The 22782-nt window shown below is 38.7% G+C and overlaps 1 protein-coding gene across 7 annotated transcripts in view; it reads left to right on the top strand.

The window, feature by feature from the left end:
- The window catches only part of RUNX1T1 (RUNX1 partner transcriptional co-repressor 1), a 137045-nt gene that overhangs the window by 39381 nt on the left and 74882 nt on the right, over window positions 1-22782 (top strand). The gene's annotated exons all lie outside the window — the stretch shown is intronic.

Below are 22782 nucleotides of genomic sequence, written 5' to 3'. Positions count from 1 at the left end.
TGTTCATGTCAGAGAAAGTGAAGGAAGCTTTAGGGACTACAAATTATTTCAGTCTTATCCTAAATCACAGTCCTTAGATGTCATCAGGCAAATAATCGAAATCGGTTAATTAAAAATAAAAAGTCTGCTGAATTACTGAAGCTGTTGTGGTCCTGGAAATTTAGTGTATGTCTGTTTCCTCTGAAAAATATTATCTTTGGAGCCTAGGGTGTTTCTGTGATTGTTGCCAGTGAAGGCTCTGCTTATGGAGAGAGAAGCTTGGTAGAAGCCTGGTGGGGAGAGGGTGTTTCTGCTTTCTCAAGAACTACATGGATTGCCCTTTACCTACTTTGAGTAGCCTATCTCAGAAAAAAAAGGGCAGATAGAGATCCTCCAGCTGGCTGATATGTGCAGATTTTTTGGGTAGGACAGGCAGAAGAGGCTGTACTTGGTCACAGAGTTTGTACACCTCACAGATGGTGTTTTGAAACATTATCTGCCAGTTTTCTGCAACCACAGTTGTGTGTAGGTATCACCAGTTGTTTGAAGAATGTTTTTCCCTTTAGGATGTGTCTTGTAGTCCTCATCATTATTGATATATGTGCAGAAAGGACGGATATGTGACGGAACTGCACCTTTTTCATTAGTTTAGTAGACAAGGGATGTGTGTAGCTGAAATATGGGGAAAATCAATTTACAAAAAGACAATGACTGAGGTCTCTGAAAGGTCATTTTAACTCTTTAAGCGATCATCTTGATTTATATGCACCATGCAGCTAAAGATATAATGCGCATTGGGTATGTGATGTGGAATCTGTGTGAAAAAGTGCTTGTGTTTTTGATTTAGCCAGAGTATTGTAGTATCGTTTTATCTGATTTTTATGTCATCAGTCAAATCTAATTTGTTTTTATGCTCTTAATTAATATGTGTTAAATGATCTGATTTATTAGTGTTTTGTAGAGTCTATATTTTGTTTTGGTAAAACAAAACCCTATAATAACCCAAAGCCATTTGTGAATGATAATAAGTGAAAGAGATTAGTTAGGACCCTTGCTATCCCATGCTGGTTACATGATTTTAAAGTATTCTTCAAAGCATCCTTATTTAAAATGCACTGAACTATATTTAAGGTTTTAGAATCATTGATAAGTGTGTTTTAGCGTTGTCGTTAATATATGACTGGTTCTAAAGCAGTAACCTGAAGTGTGGGCAATGTTTCTCACTGCCTCTTGCTCATCAACTGTGTTAGAAAACCTTGTACTTTGATGCAGAGAACATATTAACAGCTGTGACTATGAGCTTGTGTCAGAATGGCGATACTTGAGCGGTTCTGACACTTGGCTATTTTTGATACCCATCTGCACTTTTTAACCACTACTGTCAGATGGACTACCTCTTAATATATTTTTAGCATATTTTAGTCCATATATATATACTTATATTAATGGACAGTTTTTACCATCTGGGACAGATTTTATATTTTTAAGTAAGACATTATGTGTGGAAGACTAAAAGGATGTGTTTCCGGTAATTTGATATTGTCACTGTTTCTTTCTTAAATTTGACTAAGTGTTTATATATCAACAATTATTATTATTATTATTATTATTATTATTATTATGATCTTTTTTCCGTAGGTCAGGTATCAGAATTGGGTCCTGGTTGTTCCAAACTTGATGTAACAATTCTCAGATCTAGGACCTTTTTCATAAAAATGGGGGATCCCTGGAAACAGATGTGCACAAACTCATTCAAAGACATACTAATCTGTGGGGATGGGTAGGTAAAGTCTTAGTTTCAGGGTTTCTATAACTATGTCAGTTAATAAAAAAAAAAAGCACTTTAGCTGTTGGTAGCATACTATTTCAAAAGGAACCATGAAAAGTCAAAGGAGGCCATGCATGCTTTAAAGAAACAGATTAAACTGTTTTGATGATTTAACGCAATATAAGGAAATATCATTTCACTGCCTGTCACTTCGGAACAACTAGATCCTTGTGTTTAAGGAAAGAAAAATGTTTTCTTATGAGAAGGCTAGGAGACGTTTGGCATTATAGTATTTCAGGAGGAGATGGCTCTAAGCTTTCTGATACATTTATATTTTTATCAATCTTTGTATAGTATTAGTAAAGAACATATGTTGACCTACAAAATGCTTTCAGGACTGTTTCCTTAAAAGGACAATAAGTGAGCACAGTCTGCGTAGCCCAGAAATAGTGCTGTTCTTTCAGAAGATGGCTAGTATTAGGTCAGACCACCCTTTCTCAATGGTCCTGCTCTCCAGATGTGACTGGAACTTTTTTTTAAGTTCAAGTTTCCAAAAAAAAAAAAAAAAGATTTGTTTTCAAAATCTGGTTTTACTTAAGACATCTCCATCCTGGAGTGCATTTCATAAATTGCCCACATATTTTTCTTAGCAGAGAACTTAACTGGCTGTAATTTTTAACACATGGCCACATCATGTGATATTTTCAAAACACTTACACATAGCTTTAAGAAGGTCCCTGCAGAAATGATCCATCCTCTCACAGCCAGCCTTTTTTTTTAACAGCATATCTGCATTTTCCATTTAGTAGAGCTATATATTATTAGCTTACATTTTTGGGTAGTAAAACAGTGCATTGCTGATTGTAAAACATGGACTTTATTATCTGCTGAAAATTGATTTGGCATTTATAGCCACTGTGTACTAGACTGTTTTTCTGTTTTTAACATCGATGCTTGCAAGTGATGATTTGTGTAAAAAACAGAAATGAAATTGCCATGGACAGACAACTGTTAGTGTCCCTAGTAACTGAACATTTGGATAATGCACCTGGTTATTATTTTTTTTATAGATGCATCTAAGTGCTATTATACAAGAACATGAAACACAACAGTCCATTCACTGTCACTCTATCTTTACCTTGCAAGTTGATTTGCCATTGTGTTAGGCTAACTCTTTGCTGTATCAAACAAGCCTTCTGCCAGCTATTAAAGACAACTATACCAGCAGCAAATACCTAATTATAAATGTAGACTGTGCAGACATTACTTTTTTGAAACAGACATTTAGAAGTTCCAGCTTCTCTTCAAACCCTGGCCCCAGTTCCCTTTTTCTTGTTAAATTATTTTCTGTTAATATTTCTGAGTATTTGACCTTTCAGTTCTGTATATTTTAAATAATACTTGGAAACTTTTACAAGGTATCTTCCTCTGTAGTTAATAGTTTATTGAAAAAGAAAAGCATTTAATCTGTTTTTTGGGGGAGTGGCTATAATTTTGGACATTTTCATAAGAGAACTAGTTATTTCTTAAAATAAGCATTTGCTTAGTAGGCATTATATAGTCCAGAAATGTTTAGTAACTTTCATCACTACACTGATATTTGATGTTTGCAAGGGAGATACTGTAATAACAATATTCTGAACAGACTTTTTTTTTTTTTAATTAATTAATTAATTTATTTTTGGCTGTGTTGGGTCTTCGTTTCTGTGCGAGGGCTTTCTCTAGTTGTGGCAAGCGGGGGCCACTCTTCATCGCGGTGCGCGGGCCTCTCACCATCGTGGCCTCTCCTGTTGCGGAGCACAGGCTCCAGATGCGCAGGCTCAGTAGTTGTGGCTCACGGGCCTAGTTGCTCCGCGGCATCTGGGATCTTCCCAGACCAGGGCTCGAAACCGTGTCCCCTGCATTAGCAGGCAGATTCTCAACCACTGCGCCACCAGGGAAGCCCTGAACAGACTTTTGAATCATCAAAGGAACAAATACATTTTAGAGTCTGGAAGACTGATCTTGAAAGTGCCTTCAGTTTACAGATGTTGAAACTGAGGATGAAACTGAGGATCATAGAAGTTAAGTGACTTGCTCAGGTGATTTATTAAAGTAAGAAGATTCACCCTCTTTACCATGCTGCTTCTAAATCTCATATACACGCTACGCTCACTCACATTACCATATTAGTGTCAATCGTACTTTGTTGTCTTTTATATTCTACCCTGGATTGCTCTTACCATATGCTTTCTCCCCTCCTACTCCATGACTGCAGAGCTATGTGGGAGAAAATTCTGTAACAGTAATCACTTGGCCTGTGGCAAAAGCATGCCATCAAATTTATCTTATAATTGTTTGGAAATTAGAGAACCTGAATGTGGTTAATTACCTGAGTATTAAGCAGATCGAATAATCTGCTTAGTAAGGCTGTGACAACTGTAAGGTTACTGTAATAAGGAAATTCAGGTAGCAGACCTATGTGGGTTGCTGAAAAATCTACCAGGGACTAAATAACTATGGTTCAGTCTCTCCATGCCATGCACTCCAGGAGTTTTGAGTTCTAGTGCTCCAGGCAGTGAAATAAACAGCAATTATGATATGGAATAACAAGAGCCTGGAGACAGGTAAAGGAACCCAGAGGCAGGTAGTACCTAACTGGATTAGAAGTCAAGGACAGAGCCGGAAGGGTGGGCAGTGGGCTTATTGGAAAGCCTTGCCTGTCTCCTACTTCTTCAGATTGGATCTCTGTTAATGTAACTTAACATTTTTTAGTTTGTTGTTCTTATACTGAGGATAGGACATTGATTTTTGTTTATTAAATTTTAATATCTGTGTGTGACAGTGGGTATAGTATTTCTTGAAAGCAATTTCTTTGTGTACAGTTGTGGTTCTTTGGTAGCTAACAGTATCTAGTGGAATAAGTCATTAACGTAAATGACTCATAACTTGAGAACAATAGGATTTCACACCTGACCAAGAAGCAGGTTTATCTGGCTGGCTTTCTCAAACAGCTGTTTGCATTAATTAATATTAATGTAAATGTACTTTCTGAGAATGTCTAGCTTAATTATGTTTTTCAACCCATAGAGTTCCAATCAAAGGAATCGGGATATCCTCTTAATCTCAAAGGGAGTATGTAACTGCCATCTCCGAACAGAATAAATCTGATAGTATAGTATAAGCCTTTTATTGAAAGCCTATACATGCCAGGCCTCAAGGCTAGGCACCTTATATACTTTCTAATCCTCACTACAGTTCTGCAAAGGGTTTCTGTGACCATGTGATCTCTTGGAAACCTGAAGATCAGATAAATTAAGCATTTTCCCTCGAGGACACACAGATATCTTTAAATGTTAGAGATGGGATTCTCTGGTTTGTCAGCTGATTTTGGTTTCCTTTTTTGTTCTTTTTAAGGAGGGGTGAGTCTGATGCGCTTGATGAGAGGATGGTTTGTAATGGAAGCTAGATGGAAACATTTAAAGGGGGATGTTTGAATTTGAAGTAGAGCAGCATAGAAGGTGGAGTTCTCTGTGCTGAAAAATAAAAATGGAAAAGTATTAGCCTCAGTCATCAAGAATGATCTTGGGTAAAGCAGGTTAGCAAGGTAGTTATTTCTCTGTGTATTTCTACTTCTCTTGAGAGAGTACAATGGGAGTAATAGGCATTGGGGGACTAATGTCATTATTTTGAAAAGTCTAATAGAAATTGTAAATTTACTCCCTGAAAAAGCTGTATAGGTTAACTAAGATATCACCTTTCTAGGCTTTTGGAATGAGGTAATCCTGGCTATCTTTTGTTGATCAGAACCTCAGATGGGTGATTTTCTATGTTTTGGATTATAGTAGAAAACTGGAAGTCAAATGATGTATTCAACACATTGGCAGACAAAACTGTTAAACATTGTGTGGTTAAAAAAATATCAGATCTCTTGGTAGCGAGACTGCTGGGTACCCATGGTTCTGCCCCAGGAGGTTCTAGGCAGGCAGAATGTGTTTCCAGAAGATGAGCACGGGTTGTAGGAAAGCAGATTATCTTTTTTCACCATGCCTCTCCCCCTCTAAAAAAAGCAGTTGATTTTTAAATTGTGGGCTGTTTTCTCTAGAAGATTTCACTTCTGTTTTCCACATTTCCCTTTTAAAGGCTAAGTGATAAGTGCAGTCTGTAAAAAGTCTCACTTTATTAGAGGGATTCTTTTAATTCTGTGTGGTTTGTTAACATCATACAGTGTACTTTGATGCTCATGCAAGAAAGTAAATTTGAAAGTACCGATGAGAACATGATACTGTAAAGAGTTTGGTCTTAAGACCTATGTAATTAGACAGGCAGAAATGCTCTTTAGGAAGAAGGGATATTTAAGGGTGTCTTTATCATGTGTTTATGGCTTTAACAAGAGTCCTAAAGAGTTTGTCCAAATAAACAGACCATTCTTAATAATCTGGGATGATTTTGATGGGGTGCTAAGTTATTTAGAACTTTGGGAAAGACAATTGTGCTTCTGAGCATATCATTACTTTACATTTGAACTTTGCACGATTTAACTTCACTGCCTTCCTTTGGACTTGTTTGGTTTAATGATTCTCAGGTTATTGGGAGGAAAATGCATAATAAAATTTGAGGGTCCTGTGGTAACAATTTATATATTATTTCATTTGAAATGCTTAACATGTGTTCTGACAAAGATATGACTGGAACAAAGAAGGGCCTTGATTCTGACACTTTCCATGTGAGATGGGCATTGTTTCCTCTTTAAAATGGTTCTATCTGAACCTATATACTCAGCACTTAAGGCAACACATCATTTGAAAGGTCTGTTAACACTTATTTTTTTCTTTCTTTCTGCTCTAGCATTAGTTGTATTTGTACAGCCTAGAGACAGGAAAATATTAAAGGAATCAAAATGAAGATTTTTGTCCTTAGAAAACACTATTTTCTTCCAGACTTTCTGGAATGTTCTTAATCATTGGTTTATAAAATACAGAGTGACAGAAACCAGAGGTAAAACTCAACTTCTTAATTACCCAGGCATTCTCTTATATACCAGTGTTTGCTTGCTGAGCGTGAAATAGCCAAAAAAATGGTAAATGTAGATGTGATCAAGCTTTCAAAACTTTTTCAAGTTTTTGTACAATTTAGGAGTCTTTCTAAAGAACTTTGCTGAAAGGAAGAGTTACCTGTTATTATTTATTCGCTACATAGAGGAATATCATTCTGGCTTTTTTTTTTGGTCCCAATTTTTTTTTTTTTTTAACTTTTTTCTTTTAAATTAATTAATTAATTAATTTATGGATGTGTTGGGTCTTCGTTTCTGTGCGAGGGCTTTCTCTAGTTGTGGCAAGCGGGGGCCACTCTTCATCGCGGTGCGCGGACCTCTCATTATCGCGGCCTCTCTTGTTGCGGAGCACAGGCTCCAGACGCGCAGGCTCAGTAATTGTGGCTCACGGGCCCAGCTGCTCCGCGGCATGTGGGATCTTCCCAGACCAGGGCTCGAACCTGCGTCCCCTGCATTGGCAGGCAGACTCTCAACCACTGCGCCACCAGGGAAGCCCTGGTCCCAATTTTTAATACATCTTATTACTTTTTTTTTTAATGCACTCCTTTAGGAGTCTGAAGAACTGGTTAAAATCTCTGGATCTGCTACTTACCCCCTGTTGTTTTGGGCAAGTAATTTAATTTTGCTGGTGAAGAATATCTTTCTTCTCATATCTTCTACTCATATCTTCTGTGGGTAAAGCATATCAGTGTGATGTTAATACACCTTTTGTTAAAACTTCTTGGAGACTTGAACCATTTTGTAGTGTTTTCCAGAGAGCAGAAGGGTATCTCTTTAAGCTACAAAGTTGCTTCTGTTTATTTGTTTAAAATTTCTGTACATGTTGGTCAGTTATTTTGAATGGCCCTGTTCTTTATACTTAGCTATGTTCTTAATCAGTTTGTGCTGAATATGTTTTATCTTTTGCTTTATGACTTGGATTTATATTATAAACAATTAATATATTGTGTTTTATGAGGCCATCTATCAAAGAACACAGGGCATTAGGAATGTCAATTACTGGGTGTGAGTCAAGGTTCTTCCACTTAGTGGTGTGACCAGGAGCAAGTAAGTCATTTTACTATCTGCCTGAGCTTCACTTTCTTTGCCTCAGAAACAATTATTCTGTCTTGCCGACTTTTGCTTCACAGTACGGTGGGTGGTAATAATGATTGTAAACATGCCGTGTCTCCCTAAAAAGCAGAGTTTACATGCAAGCAGTAATTATTAAAGGCAGACGGTGACACTCTCTGGACTTAAAAATAGGGGACAGCGTTTGAATCACGCAAAAGGGCTCTAGCCTGTTGTGCTTGGTGAGTTTTGTCTATTATTTGATGGGATTTTCTGAGTTTTGTCTACACTTGATAGAATTTTCTCTCTTTTCTTTCTTCTGCCCAACCCCTTCCTGTTCATGTGCCCACACTTTTACCCATTCCAGCAGTTTGCTAACTTGGAAACCATATAACCAAACTTAGAATGGCGAGTAAAATAATAAAGTGCATGCTTAAGTGAAAACTTGAGAAGCCCATCTTGTTTTGTTTTTGTTTTTTTCCCCCCAGATATTAATAAGTGGCAATTTTAATTTGTGGCGTCATTTTAGGTGGCTGAGACTTTTCCCTCCTTACTGATTTTCATTTCTCTTGGTAGGAGATATTGCTAGAGAGTTGAATTCTGTCTAACCTTTTATGTATCCCAAGATACAGACTCCCCATTGTTTAAAATAATAGACATTTTAAGTGTCATCAGCTTTTCTTGATAAAGCTGCCATTTATATTAAGATCTTGATTTCCTAGTTCTGATAATTCCATTCCAGGCTACCTGTGAGGTTGGCATGTAGTAGGCAATCAGCAAATGTTTGCTTAATGAATAAGTGAGGATGAGAGGTGGACTGGGATTCACAGAGATTCTAAAGGAAAGAAATAATGCATAAAGCATGTTAATTATGAGGGGAAAAATTAAAAAGTAAATCTTATAAAATTTTTGGTAAATGGTGTTGAATAATCAAGCATTTTCTTTGAGTTAAGGAAAAATAATACATTAAATTTTTTGGCCATACAGGTTTCTTGGCAGCTAGCTGCATATTAGTTAGTTGCATATTGCATGTATTATAAATCTGGTAGTTAATCATGATAATATTTACTAGAAGTATGATACAATATATAACACTTAAGAAAAACACTTTCTGACAGAATTGCTGAAATTAGAAGCAAAGCCCAGGGCTTTTGACATTTGTAATATTTGGGGAAATTAGCGCTCCCTCTACCTGGGCACTTGCATGTAGTTTGGGAGGATGGGTGTAAGGTGTCAGTGTTCCAGCAGACATATTGAGTAAGATTCTAGCAAAAGACAAATATTAACAAAATATTTTCATCTTTTCACTTACAGAGTACATTCCATCAACAGTTTCTTCTACCAATAATCTTAGATGAGTAGCAGTTTGATAGGCTGATAAAATTTATCCTAAAGACTCCAGAGAGATTGCTAAAATAATTCATTCAGTGCCTGATACGTAATTTCTTGGAAAACATACAATTTCTTATAATAGTGAAACTGTCTTTAAATATTTTTGTCCTCTTATGTTTCAACATACACATTGAATCCTTTGAAAGGGATAGGAGGGCAGGTTTGAGTTTCAGAGAATATCATTCATTACCTTGTATACCTTGGAAGAATAATCTTGCTAATTTGACACATATTTGGTAAGTACTTCTCTTAATTTGTGCCTTTAAAAAATTTATAGAAGGTCAGTGTAGCTTATCAACTGAGTGGCTCTGTTTTTACAAGGATATTGCTGATACTCTGCATGGATTACAGACTTTCCAAGGGTCATTGGAGCACTTTGGAAACATGGTGTAGAATGATGTAATTAAGTGGTTCTTAAAGTGGGGTGCATGGGCCAGCAGTACCAGCATCAACCAGGAACTTAATTGGAAATGCATATTTTCTGCCCTTCTGCAAACTTAATCAGAAACTCTGGGGGTAGCCCAGTAATCTATGTTTGAACAAGCTCTCCGAGGATTCTGAAGCATATTTAAATTTGAGAATCACTGTTGTAAATCGTCGTTTTTCTGTCTCCTTGTGTAGTCTAGAGAAAATACCCCCCCCTTTGTTTTTTTTTATCATGGAGGTCCCAATGAATGGAAATCAAGGCAATTTATTTGTTTTAAATGATGTATTTAAAAAAAAAAACTCAATAAAAAATAAAAAAATAAAATACTCAAAAAAACCCCCACAATAAATAAACTCAAGAAATTACAAATTATGTGTTTGTTCAGAGCCTTGGTTTCTAATAGCATATTTGGATGCCCACACATTATAGCTAAATTGAATGAGATAGTTAAGAGAAGGTACATTTCAACCCAATTCTGTGGTGTTGTTTATTCTGATAGTTACTTTTAAAGAAGTGAGTCTATTTCATTGCACTCAGGCACCGTTTATTATACCCTTGTCTTGTTTTGAGGCCACCTTCTGATTATTCAAAATTTTGAGTTTAGCTTGATCATCTTTAGAGAATATTTAGATAGACCTCAATTTCACAGTAATATCAGGTAATTCAGAAAGTTTAGATATATAAAAATATTCTTTTTATTTTTCTCTGTGTTGAACATAAATAAGGATTCAGTGTCATTACAGATGTTTCATCAGTAGTGTCTGGATTTAGGTCTTACATCTCCTGTATCTGCTGTTCTCTTTTGTGCTTGGTGCAACTTCAGTAAACGTAGTCTGACACGCTTTGTGGCCTTTGCCTCCTGTGATAAAATAGATTGAAATGATTCCTGACACCATCTGGTGAAGAGGAGCAGCCCTGGAGGACTGTGCTTTGAGAGAAAGTAACTGAATGCTAAGAAATGTGGAAGTCTAGGGACACAGGCAAAGGATTTTTTTTTTTTAAAGAGCATGAACATTAATACATCTTCTTGAGGTTTGATGGGACATGTACTGCCTACTGCCCCATCTGGTGCTTATGATAGCATGGCATATTAGCATGCTGCAAGTTCATAATGTATTCAGGGGGAGGAAACATCCCTTGCATACCAATTGAGGCATCCTCTCTTTCAGAACTGCTTTTGAATTTCAATGATGTTTATATCTTCCAAGCCTTGACCAAAGCGAGCATTTCTGCTCTGAGGAATAACATGAGTGAGTGAGATTGTGTGTGTGTGTTCGTGTTCTCTACTATTCCCTCATTAATTTATCTTCCTCCCTTTTTTCTTGATGAAATTATAAGTAGTTATTAATATTATGTTTTATGACTTTTAATGCTTTCTGTTTTGAAACCATATAATTCTTTGTTATTATTTCACTTATGGCACTTAAAACATTTTGCCTTGTGAAATTGTGTAGTTGTCCCCTTGTAGATTGAACACTTTTTTAAGGGTCAGGCCTGTATCTAATTATGTATGTGTCTCCATGGCACCTAGAGTTCACTCATCCATTTAAAAAATATGTATTTACTGAGCTCACACTGTGGGTGTGACACTGTCGTAGGTACTGAGTAAGACTGGTGGGTCTGTTTTCCTCTCAGGGCATTTGTATTTTAGTTGGGAGGAGACAAACAATAAACAGAGAAACAGATACATCTCCGAGATAATTTCAGATAGGGATAAGTACAATTAAAAAACAGGCTAGGGTTTCCCTGGTGGCACAGTGGTTAAGAATCCACCTGCCAATGCAGGGGACACAGGTTCGAGCCCTGGTCCAGGAAGATCCCATATGCTGCAGAGCAGCCAAGCCCGTGCGCCACAACTACTGAGCCTGTGCTCTAGAGCCCTTGAGCCACAACTACTGAAGCCCTCGTGCCTAGAGCCCATGCTCCGCAACAAGAGAAGCCACCGCAGTGATAATCCCGTGCACCCGAATGAAGAGTAGCCCCCGCTCGCTGCAACTAGAGAAAAGCCCGCGCACAGCAACGAAGACCCAATGCTGCCGAAAATAAATTTATTAAAAAAACAAACAAACAAAAAACAGGCTAGAGGGAGGGTGGGTGAGTGGGGCCACTTATTTAGATTGGATTGTCAAGGAAGTCACCTTTAAGGAGGTAATATTTTTGTGGAGACCTGAAGGATCTGAAGAGTTAGTGGCAGAGGAATAGAAAGTTCAGAAGCCTTGAGGTGAAAATATGATCGGCATTTTCAAAGGTAGTTCGAGCCGAGTTCAGGGGTTAGCCCATTGCTAGGAGTTGGGATTTTATTCTAAATGTGTCAGAAGCCATCAAAAGTGACATGGTCTTAAAGGATAACTTGAACTGCTATATGTCATGTTCTTAGTAGGCACTAAATAACTATCAGAGGAATGAGATGAGCCTTTAAATACATGGAGGCACTCTGTTGAATTGGAATTAGCATGAATTTTAGAATCAGAATAAACATCTCTTGGATTCTGACCTTGATGTTTGACTTTGAGCAATTTTTTAACCTTTTTTAGCTCATGTCTTCTCATCTGTTGAAAGGGAAAATTAGTACCTAAAATCCTGGTATTATTGTGAGAATTAAGTGAGGTAATTCACTTAAAAGACCTAGCACAGGGCCCAGTTAATAACAGGAGCCTGATCTACCAGCGACACACACTGATCATAATAAAACATCAGGATGGTTTCGAGGAATATTTAAACAGTTGGCAGCATCTTGTTGGGAATCCTTTTCTGGTACTGTTGTCTTTTTTTTTTTTTTTAATAAATTTATTTATTTATTTATTTATTTTTGACTGTGTTGGGTCTTCGTTTCTGTGCGAGGGCTTTCTCCAGTTGCGGCGAGCGGGGGCCTCTCACTGTCGCGGCCTCTCTTGTTGCGGAGCACAAGCTCCAGACGCGCAAGCTCAGTAGTTGTGGCTCACGGGCTTAGTTGCTCCGCGGCATGTAGGGATCCTCCCAGACCAGGGCTCGAACCCGTGTCCTCTGCACTGGCAGGCAGACCCCCCAACCACTGCGCCACCAGGGAAGCCCTGTTGTCTTCTTAATAAAACATTGTTAACATATTGCCAGGGTGGTAGTGTGCAGCATCTGCAGTCTCTTGCTCTTGATCTAGAATTATGTAAGGAAGGAAACTCAAGGAATTCTATGGCAAAGTCCATGCCCAGTGAAACAACCTGGGATTGAAAAAAAAATTTTTTCTTAGAGTTTATCTCAGTGAACTTGAAAAATTTTTACAAGTAACACTCTGTTTTTTTGTTTGTTTGTTTTTTGTTTTTTTTTTGAGAAATTTTAACCTGAGGAAGTCAAATTGCCTTCTGAATTGGAGTGAAAATTGTGGTTATATGAAGAATATTGTAAAAAGAGTTTTAATTCATAAAGCAGTAACTTTATTAGTTAGTTGCATAGTTATTAGATATAAACTTTTTGAAAGGAATTTTTAATGCACTCAAGTGGAGAAAATAAGGCACTCCATAGTTTTTGTATGCATGATGCATTTAATTGCAAGAAACTATTCCGTGACTATTTTCATTTAGTCTGTGAGGCAGTGTTTAGGTTGTCAAACTTTCTGTAGAAGAATTGTGGGGTTGGGGGGCGGGGGCAGATGTTGCTGGTGGTTGAATGTCTAAAGAGAGTTCCAAGTTACTATTGTCTTGGACATAATCTTATCAAATATATGGATTAGTTGAGTTATTCTTTAAACTCGCTCCCCACTTTTACAATCATGTATTTGTTTTTGGCTAGAGGTTCTCCGCTCCTCCATCAGTAGACTTTTTTTTATTATATCCATTCCCCTGCCACCCAACAGTCAGGAAAACAAATAATGCTTAAGGAATGTGGAGGGGGAGGTAGTGTGCACTTAACGCGATTCTTGAAATGTTTTTTGATGTCTTACAGAACTGTATAGAGCTGTTGACAGCTGCATGTTGTGTGAGAGGAGTCACATTTATTGCTGCTGAATTCTGGCTGGAGTGTAAGAAGAAGGGTGGGAAGGTAGAAGAGCCGTAGAAGTTTGGGAGGCGGAATCACAGTTCAGAATCCGGCAGCTGGCTGTTGGCTCCTAAGATTGATCATTTTCCTTAGTTAAGCACCAGTTGGATTCTTAACAACAGCATCTTTCAGAAGTGATGGGTTTGCAAGGCTTCAGGAAAATTCAGAGGGGATCATTTCCTCACTGAGAAATAGCCTTACAGACACTTTGTAGGCCATCCCAAATGTTGTCTGTTCAGCACCCTGCTTGCATACTCATCCTACCCTGCAGGATGCCATGAATACAGATACTTGCGTCATATTTGTTTTCCTCTAGAAAGAGAGGAGAAAGAAAAGCTGGCTGATCAGGTGAGATAGGCACATACATTAGTAAGTGTTGGGTCTAGCAGACAGGAGCCTGACACGTAGAACCTGCGTGGTGCAGTGCCACATCTGACCTAGGTCCCATGCCTCCTCATTTTAGTTTGTTTGGTTTACAAGATATAATATTACAAACGACACTACTGGATGTCTCCTCTCTTGTCTACTAAGGACAGTGACCATATCTTGGATAATGGGATAATCCCCCAGTTTGTGATTATTTTCAGTTACTTTGCAAGGGTGACCTTTATTTTTGACCAATTTCTCTCACTTGCTTTTTTTTTTGGTTTCTAATAGTAGAAACAGTCAGCACACCTCAAAACTTGTTTCCTTAGAACATATTTAAAGATACTGCACACAGTCTATCTAGTTAAAACGAACGTCTCACCTTCAAAAGACCAGGCTGGGTGTCAGATCTGTGCTTTGTTCTCTCTGTTGGTCCGTCCGTTTTTCTCTTTCTTCCTGCCTCCATTCCTCCCTCCTTCCTTCCACAACACGCTTTACAGAGGTTATAATATTTCTAGGGATTTAACCCATAACAAGCTTCAGTCATGCTAAAGTCATATTGCACACACAGTGTCTGAATAACAATTTGCTCTATTTTCCCCCAGTTTAAGAATGAAGGAAGGGCAGGGCCTAGACATCATTTACTGACACTTCATAAATTTTGACAAAATCAGAATTTCTTGAAGATCTGAAAAAAACTATATTTTATGTTCATTTAAGCAATCAATATATTACAATTAATTATAAATGTTTACATTTCAAGTTACTTGTTTATTAGAAGTATATCAGTTGAATTGGTTCATTTGGTGAGCTAAACACTTGGCAACAAATATAACTTGGCACATGCTGACCCTTGACGTGTCTCCTTTCTGTTGTAAACTTTTGCATGTAGGCAGGTGTGTAGCAGATGCTGGAGGAAGTGGGTGAATAGATAAAATGGGTGTGGCATCCTTTGCTCTAGTGAAACCTCCGAGGCACTTTTGGGACAAATTGTTTGAGGTCAAGGACTCTTTGTCTTTTATTCCTTTTTCACCCATAGAGCCTAGCACAGTGTTTTATACATAATATGAGTGATCAGTGTCTCATAAAAATAACCTGTAACTCAATCATAACAGTTCTATGATTGACACATTCATTTAATCAATTGTGTAGCAAGTATTGATTGAGCTCTCTTAATATCTGCTACACCATTTTCTAGCCCCTGGGGATGAGTCAGTGAATAAAGCACGCTCAGTTCCTTGCCCTCATAGAACCTAATTCCAGTGTATGGGTAGGTGTGGGGGTGGGAGGACAGGAGTGGACAATAAATGATAAACATAAAACATAAGCGAATTCTGTAGTATGTTCGAAGATGATAATTACGAAAAAATTGGGCAGGATAAGAAAGGTCCTTAGGACTGTTAGGGCAAGGGGTCAGCTTGCAGTTTTAATTTGGGTGGTTGAAATGGGCCTCTTTGAGAAGGGACTTTTGAACAGAGATTTCATGTGGCTATATGGTGGGAGAACATAAAAGTGGAGAGGTGGAAAGGCTGGAGTGTGGCCTGAATCATTTCAGGGACAGGAAGGAGGCAGCCATCGTGGCTTGGTTGGACCTGGGTGAGGATGGATGTGCACTGGGAGATCAGACTCAGAGAGGTGGCAGGGAGAGGGAAGGGGAGACCATGTGTTTCTTTTTAGACCATTAAGGACTTTCCTGTCTAATAGATTGAACACTCATCCCAGGTAACCTCTGTCCAGCACCTCTGCATGATGCCATAACATCAGGTATTTAACAGTGTCTCAATCTGAAGACCTCATTGTGCCTCGAATTCCTATTATTGATTATTCTCTGCATCATGCAGATTATTTTACTATCATCGGTATTCAGTCCAGTTTGTTTGCTTTCTGGTTCTTTGTATTGCAGGGTGAGTCCTTTAAGCTAAGCACCACTCTATAGAGTGCTAGTCAAGGCTGCATGTTCAGTCTGCTTTTGGGTCTTGACTGCTGTTCTCTAGTACTTTTAAACCCATTTTGGGTGTGATGTGCTGAGGGACAGGCATTTGCCAAAGGTAAACGAACAGTTGAGCTGGAGTAATATTAAAAATCTTTGTGTAAAAAAATGTGTTTGCATACAGGGAAATTATTTGCTACTCTTATTATAAGCTACAGTTTAGAATCTCCTTCCACATTTCTCTTTTTAAAAATTTTTTAATTCTTTTAATTTTTGGCCGTGCCACGCGGCTTGCAGGATCTTAGTTCCCTGACCAGGGATCAAACCTGTGCCCTCGGCAGTGAAAGTGTAGAGTCCTAACCACTGGACTGCCAGGGAATTCCCTTTATTTTGGTTTTTGTTTTCTTTTCTTCATAATGAACAGTCCCCATGTTGAGGTCTGTTATGCAGCCTCCCTACTGCCCTTGAAATGGGTTTCACTGGTACAGGTTACCCTGGCATCATCTATTAGCATATGAGAAGTCAACTGTGCAGAAAAACTCATTTCTTTCTTCTTTCAAGGCAGAGACAGTCTGGAATGATACATGAATGGACATAAGGTATCGATGAAATATTTGTGTCCTCTGGGAGAACACAGGCCACAGTGTAGACTTCCTGTGTAGCAGTAATGTCAGTTTAATTATCTGAATAATTTCCTTGGACCCACTTAAAATTTCTGACTTCTATGAGGTTGCTGCCCCATCTCAAAGTAGCTGAGTTGTAGTGGCTTCATAGGCATCATCTCAAAGTATAACTGAGTTTTAGTGGCTGCACATTAGAGAGGATTCATTTTAATGTGAAAAATATTTAGCTACTGACTCTGGGAAGGACTTGTGCAAAGCACTGCAGGGGTTTCAGAGAGAGGACATAGTCCCAGCACTGAAGGAACTTGAAGTCTAGCAGGGGATGTAAAGTTGAGATAATGGTTGCCATGGAAATTGAGAGCCAGGAAAGTGGAGATTAATTGGGAAGAAATTGCAAGAGGCAGTGAGGGCCCAGATCAGCATGGGAGGAATTTAAATGCACCAAGGAGTTGGAGTCTATGGGATAGGAGTTCATTGAATCCGTACTGTTATTTGGGAGAAAACGAGGAGCAGAATCAAGAATGCTGCTGACATTTTGAGCCTGGGTAACTGGCAAGATGACTGTGCCTCAGTGGAAATAAGAAAGTCAGGAGGAAGAAGTGGTTCTGTGGAAAGGCTGATCTTACTGATGTGTTGAGTTTGAGACTCTTATAATAATAGAAGCCATTCTGCAGACAGTTGGAAATGTGGGAGGGTAGCTTGGGTGAGGAACTAAGTCCTGAGATAGAAATTGAAGTGGAAAAAATTAAATTGTGTGTGACTATAAGGGGTAGACAATTTTGAGAAAATGGAAAATACTGGATTAATGTTTTATTCAAAATTGTGACTATGCATAAATTCCAGTTTTGAAATTAACTTTTATATTCTTTTATTTGTATTTTATACCTTTATTTCCCATGTATTTGATAGCATTTATATTTCTTTTAGTTATATCAGAGCTATGCTCACATCTCATAATTATGAATACCCTATCTAGGCTCCACATTTCACTACTTTCTGATACTTATATCCTGTACATAGTTTTCTCATTGTGGAACTCGTTGACTCTAGAGTATCCTTATTTGAACCAACATGGTTTCTGGGTGGAGGGTAATACAATGCTTAAGAGCTTGGGTTTTGCAGTCAAACAAATCTGGGTATGATTTCCTCATCTGACCTCCATTTACTTGCTCTGTGTGCCTCAGTTTGCTCATCTGGTTCTCTTAAGTATTAAATGAAATCATGAAAAATTATTTCAACACACGTTGCCCCCCGCCACTCCTGCCCAATAAATGGTTGCTGAAGTAGTAGTAATGATGATAATGATAGCAATAATACTTATTCTATCTAAACCTCATTAGATGTATCCAAATCCTGCTTCCGTATGTTGCAGACGTGGGTATAGGAAGTAGAAAGAGGTCCTTCCGTGGAACATGAGTTTGCTGGTTACTCAGGCCACCTCTTCATAGTACTCATTTTATCATCTCTTGAAAAGACGGATCATGACACAGACTGACTTACACCCTCTTGGTCCTGTTTAGACATTTTTTTCATGGATGCTGCTCCTGGTGTGGCATTGACTTCTTCCCAACTGCCTTTCTGTGAGACCTTGTAGAACTCATATTGGTTTTCTCATTCACAAAATGTGAATACAGCCAACTATCAGTTACAGCCTGTTTATTCAGAGCGAATTGATTTTGACCTTTCTCTCCCACTGCCTCCCTTTTGCCCACATCACTGCTGATTAATTTCTGCACAAGAGAATGAGCAAGAGCAGTGATAAAACATAAAATTAAGATTAGTTAATGTTGGTTCATGAGGATTTTTGAGAGCAGGCAGAGCTTTGTCTGAGTTTTCATTTATTTATGCCATTCCTGACTCGTTATCATGAATAGTAAGAACTGGCAATTGTATCGAACAAATAAGCATTATCTGATAAAGAATTTAGAAATTTTAGGATAAATTCAACTGAAGGTATTACGATTTTTAATACCATCTTCCCAAAATTCTAAGGAAAATGTGACTGAAAATTTTCACATATGCCATCCTTTTTTTTTTTAATTAATTAATTAATTAATTAATTTTTGGCTGCATTGGGTCTTCGTTGCTGCGTGAGGGCTTTCTCTAGTTGCGGCGAGAGGGGGCTACCCTTCATTGCAGTGTGCGGGCTTCTCATTGCAGGGGCTTCTCTTGTTGCGGAGCACGGGCTCTAGGCATATGGGCTTCAGTAGTTGTAGCATGCGGGCTCGGTAGTTGTGCCTCGTGGGCTTTAGAGCACAGGCTCAGTAGTTGTGGCGCACGGGCTTAGTTGCTCCACAGCATGTGAGATCTTTCCGGACCAGGGCTGGAGCCTGTGTCCCTTGCATTGACAGGTGAATTCTTAACCACTGAGCCACCAGGGAAGCCCCACATATGCCATCTTTAATGTAACATCTTATATGTTTGCTACTATAAAAAATATAAAATAGTCGTGCTACTTTTTATTTCATTTATTTAAAAATTTTATTGTGCATTTATTAAATTTTATGAGATAATAATGTTTCTTACAGTTTTGTGATAGCCTGCTAGAACCTAGTTTGTTTGTTTGTTTGTTTGTTTTCTTTTAGTAGATTTTCCTTGCTTGCTAATACTAGGGCTCAAAGAGGAAAAAGAACTTAGTGTTTCTTTTTAGGAAGGGATTTCATAAACTTGGTTTAGGGACATTTGAGGATATTTTAGCTACTCTTAGATAATGGATGTCAATTTTCTTAAAATTATTTTCAATTGAATAAATTTAACTTTTTTAGGGAAACTTTTTTGGGAGGAGGGGGCAGGATGCTCTATAATCAGGCTAACAAAGAGGTCTGAGAAATTTGTGTGGATTAAAATTCCTCCTTAGGAAGAGTCCTCCTCCGTACTCACCCTTCATTTTTTATGACAAATAAGAAATATGTCTTCTGGGACTTACCTGGTGGTGCGTAGTTAAGAATCTGCCTGCCCATGGGTTTGAGCCCTGGGCTGGGAAGATTCCACATGCTGCGGAGCAACTAAGCCCGTGCACCCCAACTACTGAGTCTGCGCTCTAGAGGCCTCGAGCTACAGCTACTGAGCCCGAGTGCCACAACTACTGAAGCCTGCGTGCCTAGAGCCCATGCTCCGCAACAAAGAGAAGCCACTGCAACAAGAAGCCTGCACACTGCATCTAAGAGTAGCCCCCGCTCGCCACAACTAGAGGAAGCCCATGCGCAGCAATGAAGACCCAACACAGCCATAAATAAAGAAAGAAAGAAAGAAGAAAGAAATATGTCTTCTAGTGAGAGAAATGAGAAATGGGAGAGACTGAGGTCTGGGTGAATTATCTGGATATGAACAAATAGGGACACAAGGGAAAGGAATAAGAACCCACAATTTTGAATGAAAATATAGTTGTTTGCTAAATTTTCTCTTTCTAACTCACATGCTGAATCCAAAGATGCAGCTTTGGACAGTAAAATAATGAAATACGACATAGTCTTCCTGTGAGAATGCTGTGTTTGTTTCATGAGCAGGTGCTTACCTTTTCACTTCGTGTGAGTGTATCAGTCAATATCTGATTCTGAGTATTGCAGTAATAGCTGCCATTTATTTAGTGTTTGAGTAGTTCTAGACATTGTGTAAGTGCTTCACATTCATATTTTCTCATTTAATCCTCAAAATCACCTACTGAGGCAGTTGCTAGGACCACCCATATCTTAAGGTGAGGAAATAAAGATTCACAGATCAAGGAATTTGCCCAGGTTAGGAGGTGTATCTAGGATTCCTTTCAAGGCCTGCTGATATACAACCCACGCTCCTAGTTACCTGTCTGTACTGTTCCCAATGTGTCATCACCGTATCATAGGCAGCAGGCACTTTACCTGCATATACTAAAACCATAGAATTTTTACAGTTGAAAGAAATCTTAAAGAACCACACCTTCATTTTATAGAAAAAAAAAATATATATATATTAGGCACAGAGTTTTAAATAATGTTTTATTCGGCCAGCCAGTCGGCCAGCAAATATTTACTGAGCATTTACTATGTGTCAAGTAGTAAATAAGCCAAACATAGCCCGTGCCTTCCTAGATCCCTGGTGGCCTTTATTTATGTATTTGATGGTGGGTTATTGGGGGGGGGGCGCTAGTAGTATAGTATAGTAGCTGAATCAGGAGCGTGGGCCCTGAAATCATACTCCTTGGCTTTGAATCCTGTTCACTAGCTACAGGACAATGGGCAAATTGATTAATCTTTTTAAGGCTCAGTTTTTCCATCTGTACAATGGTAATATTGATAACATTCACAGCACTGGCCTATTGTGAAAATTAAATGAGTTAACATATGTAAAGCATTTAGCAAGGTACCTGGCACTTGGTAAATGCTCAATAAATATAATTGCTATTAAGATATTTTGACAGTAATAGTAGTGATATTTCTCCCAAGCAAGGAGGACACACATAAAGTTATTTACAATAAGATGTGTGTTGTGTTATGACAGGGGAAGGAGCAGAGAGCTTTGGAGTGCAGAGAGCCAGACCTTCTAACTCCCAGTTGGTTCAGGGCAGGGTCTAATGTAGAAATGCTATTTTCTTTCTCACCTTCTATGATTTTCTTTTTTTAACTTGATGACTTTCTTTCCTTTGCTGTCCTAAATCCTAGTGTTTTTGACTTACAGCAGTTTGCCATCAAATGTTTATTCAGAGCCAGCTACTAAGCATTTACTTACTAGGCTCTGTGCAGAATGCTGGGGTGGAATAATCAATAGGATGTGGGCCTAGTCTTCTAAGGAATGTATGTGTATGTGTGCATAGTTTACACACCTGGACACACACTTGCAAGCACAACAATTGGATGATGCTAAGTTCTCTAATAGATATATGCAAAGTAGAGCCTAAAGAAGGAAGTGATCATCTCTCTCTAATTTGAATGTGGAACAAGGGTAATGAGGGAAACCTTCATGGAAGAGGTGGCATTTCTTCTGTGTCTTGAAAGATCACAAGCTTCTTGTTGCCAGAGGACATTTTAAATACAGGGAAGAACATAAAACAGGAATGCTAAGGCATGAACCAGCATGGCTAGATCTTACAGCATGAGGAAGTATCAGAAGTAGACATCTGTCTTATAGGTTGGAGTGGCAGAAAGGAAAGTAACTGGAGGCTTTTAAGCAGAGGGATCATATTGTTGGGTTGAATGTTCATATCACTTTGGAAGTGATGTAGAAGGTAAATTGAAGAAGATGAAATCTGCAGTCTGCTTGGTGAGATAGGATGATGATTGGCTTCAGTATCAATGAAAAAGAGGAGGAGGCTGGGAGCAGCAGGCTCTAGAGGTACTAACTAGAGAGAACCAAAGGGCTCTAATACATCGGTTGGATGTGGAGCCAGGGACTGGGGAGTCGTGGTGTCTAGGATGACTCTGAATTCTTATTTGGACAACTGATCGCCATCAACCAGAATAGTGAATAATTCATCAATAGAGCATTAACTTTCAGGTTTATCTGTTATATGACTGCTGAGATATTCCATAGGGAGCTAGATCACAGGTTTGTTGAGTAGAGATGTGTATACTGGAAATCTTGATTTGAAGTCAGAGGTGATAGCTAAAACCTTTGGAATGGAGGCAAATGTATGGTGTGAAGAGAGAAAAGCCTCGAAAAGAACCCTGGTGACTACCAGGGCATCTGAGAGTCAGGTCTCATTAAAATCAGGGGGGGCAAAGAGTTTCATGGAGGGAGTGGTCTATAGTGTGAAATGCTGCAGAGGGGCCAGGAGTTAATTGGGAGGGGCTAGATTGCCTTTTGGATTTGGCCATCTGGAAGGAATATATCAATAGTTACCAGTAAACCTCTGTCCCTTTGTTGGAGCTTGTTTGTGGTGCGTTTCAAAGTTGATGGAAGAGATGATGTAGACAGAGCCAGTGAGGTCTACCCTTCAGAAGCCTGCCAGTGGAAGGATGGAGGGAACACCATCTACATGGAGAGAGGGGTTGGTTTGTTCTTGGTGGGAGAGATTTGAGCATGCCTAGGTTCTAGGAAGGAAGAGGTAGAGTCAGACAAGCTCAAGTTAAGGAGAGGGTGGAATGATTGGTAGAGTGAAGCCTCTAGAGACAGAAGTTGCCTCTTCTGAAACTCAAGATTCAGGTGCAGAGAAGCAGGAGTTCTGAGGGTGAGGTTTGCAGGGCTTTATGCCTGATAACCTCACTTTATTTGCTTAAATAGGGCATGAGGTTATCA

The sequence above is a fragment of the Balaenoptera physalus genome (genome assembly GCF_965194825.1).
Source record: "Balaenoptera physalus genome assembly, chromosome: 17".
Lineage (NCBI taxonomy): Eukaryota > Metazoa > Chordata > Mammalia > Artiodactyla > Balaenopteridae > Balaenoptera > Balaenoptera physalus.
Note: the sequence above shows the minus strand (reverse complement) of the source record. Positions and strands in the feature narration are given on the sequence as shown.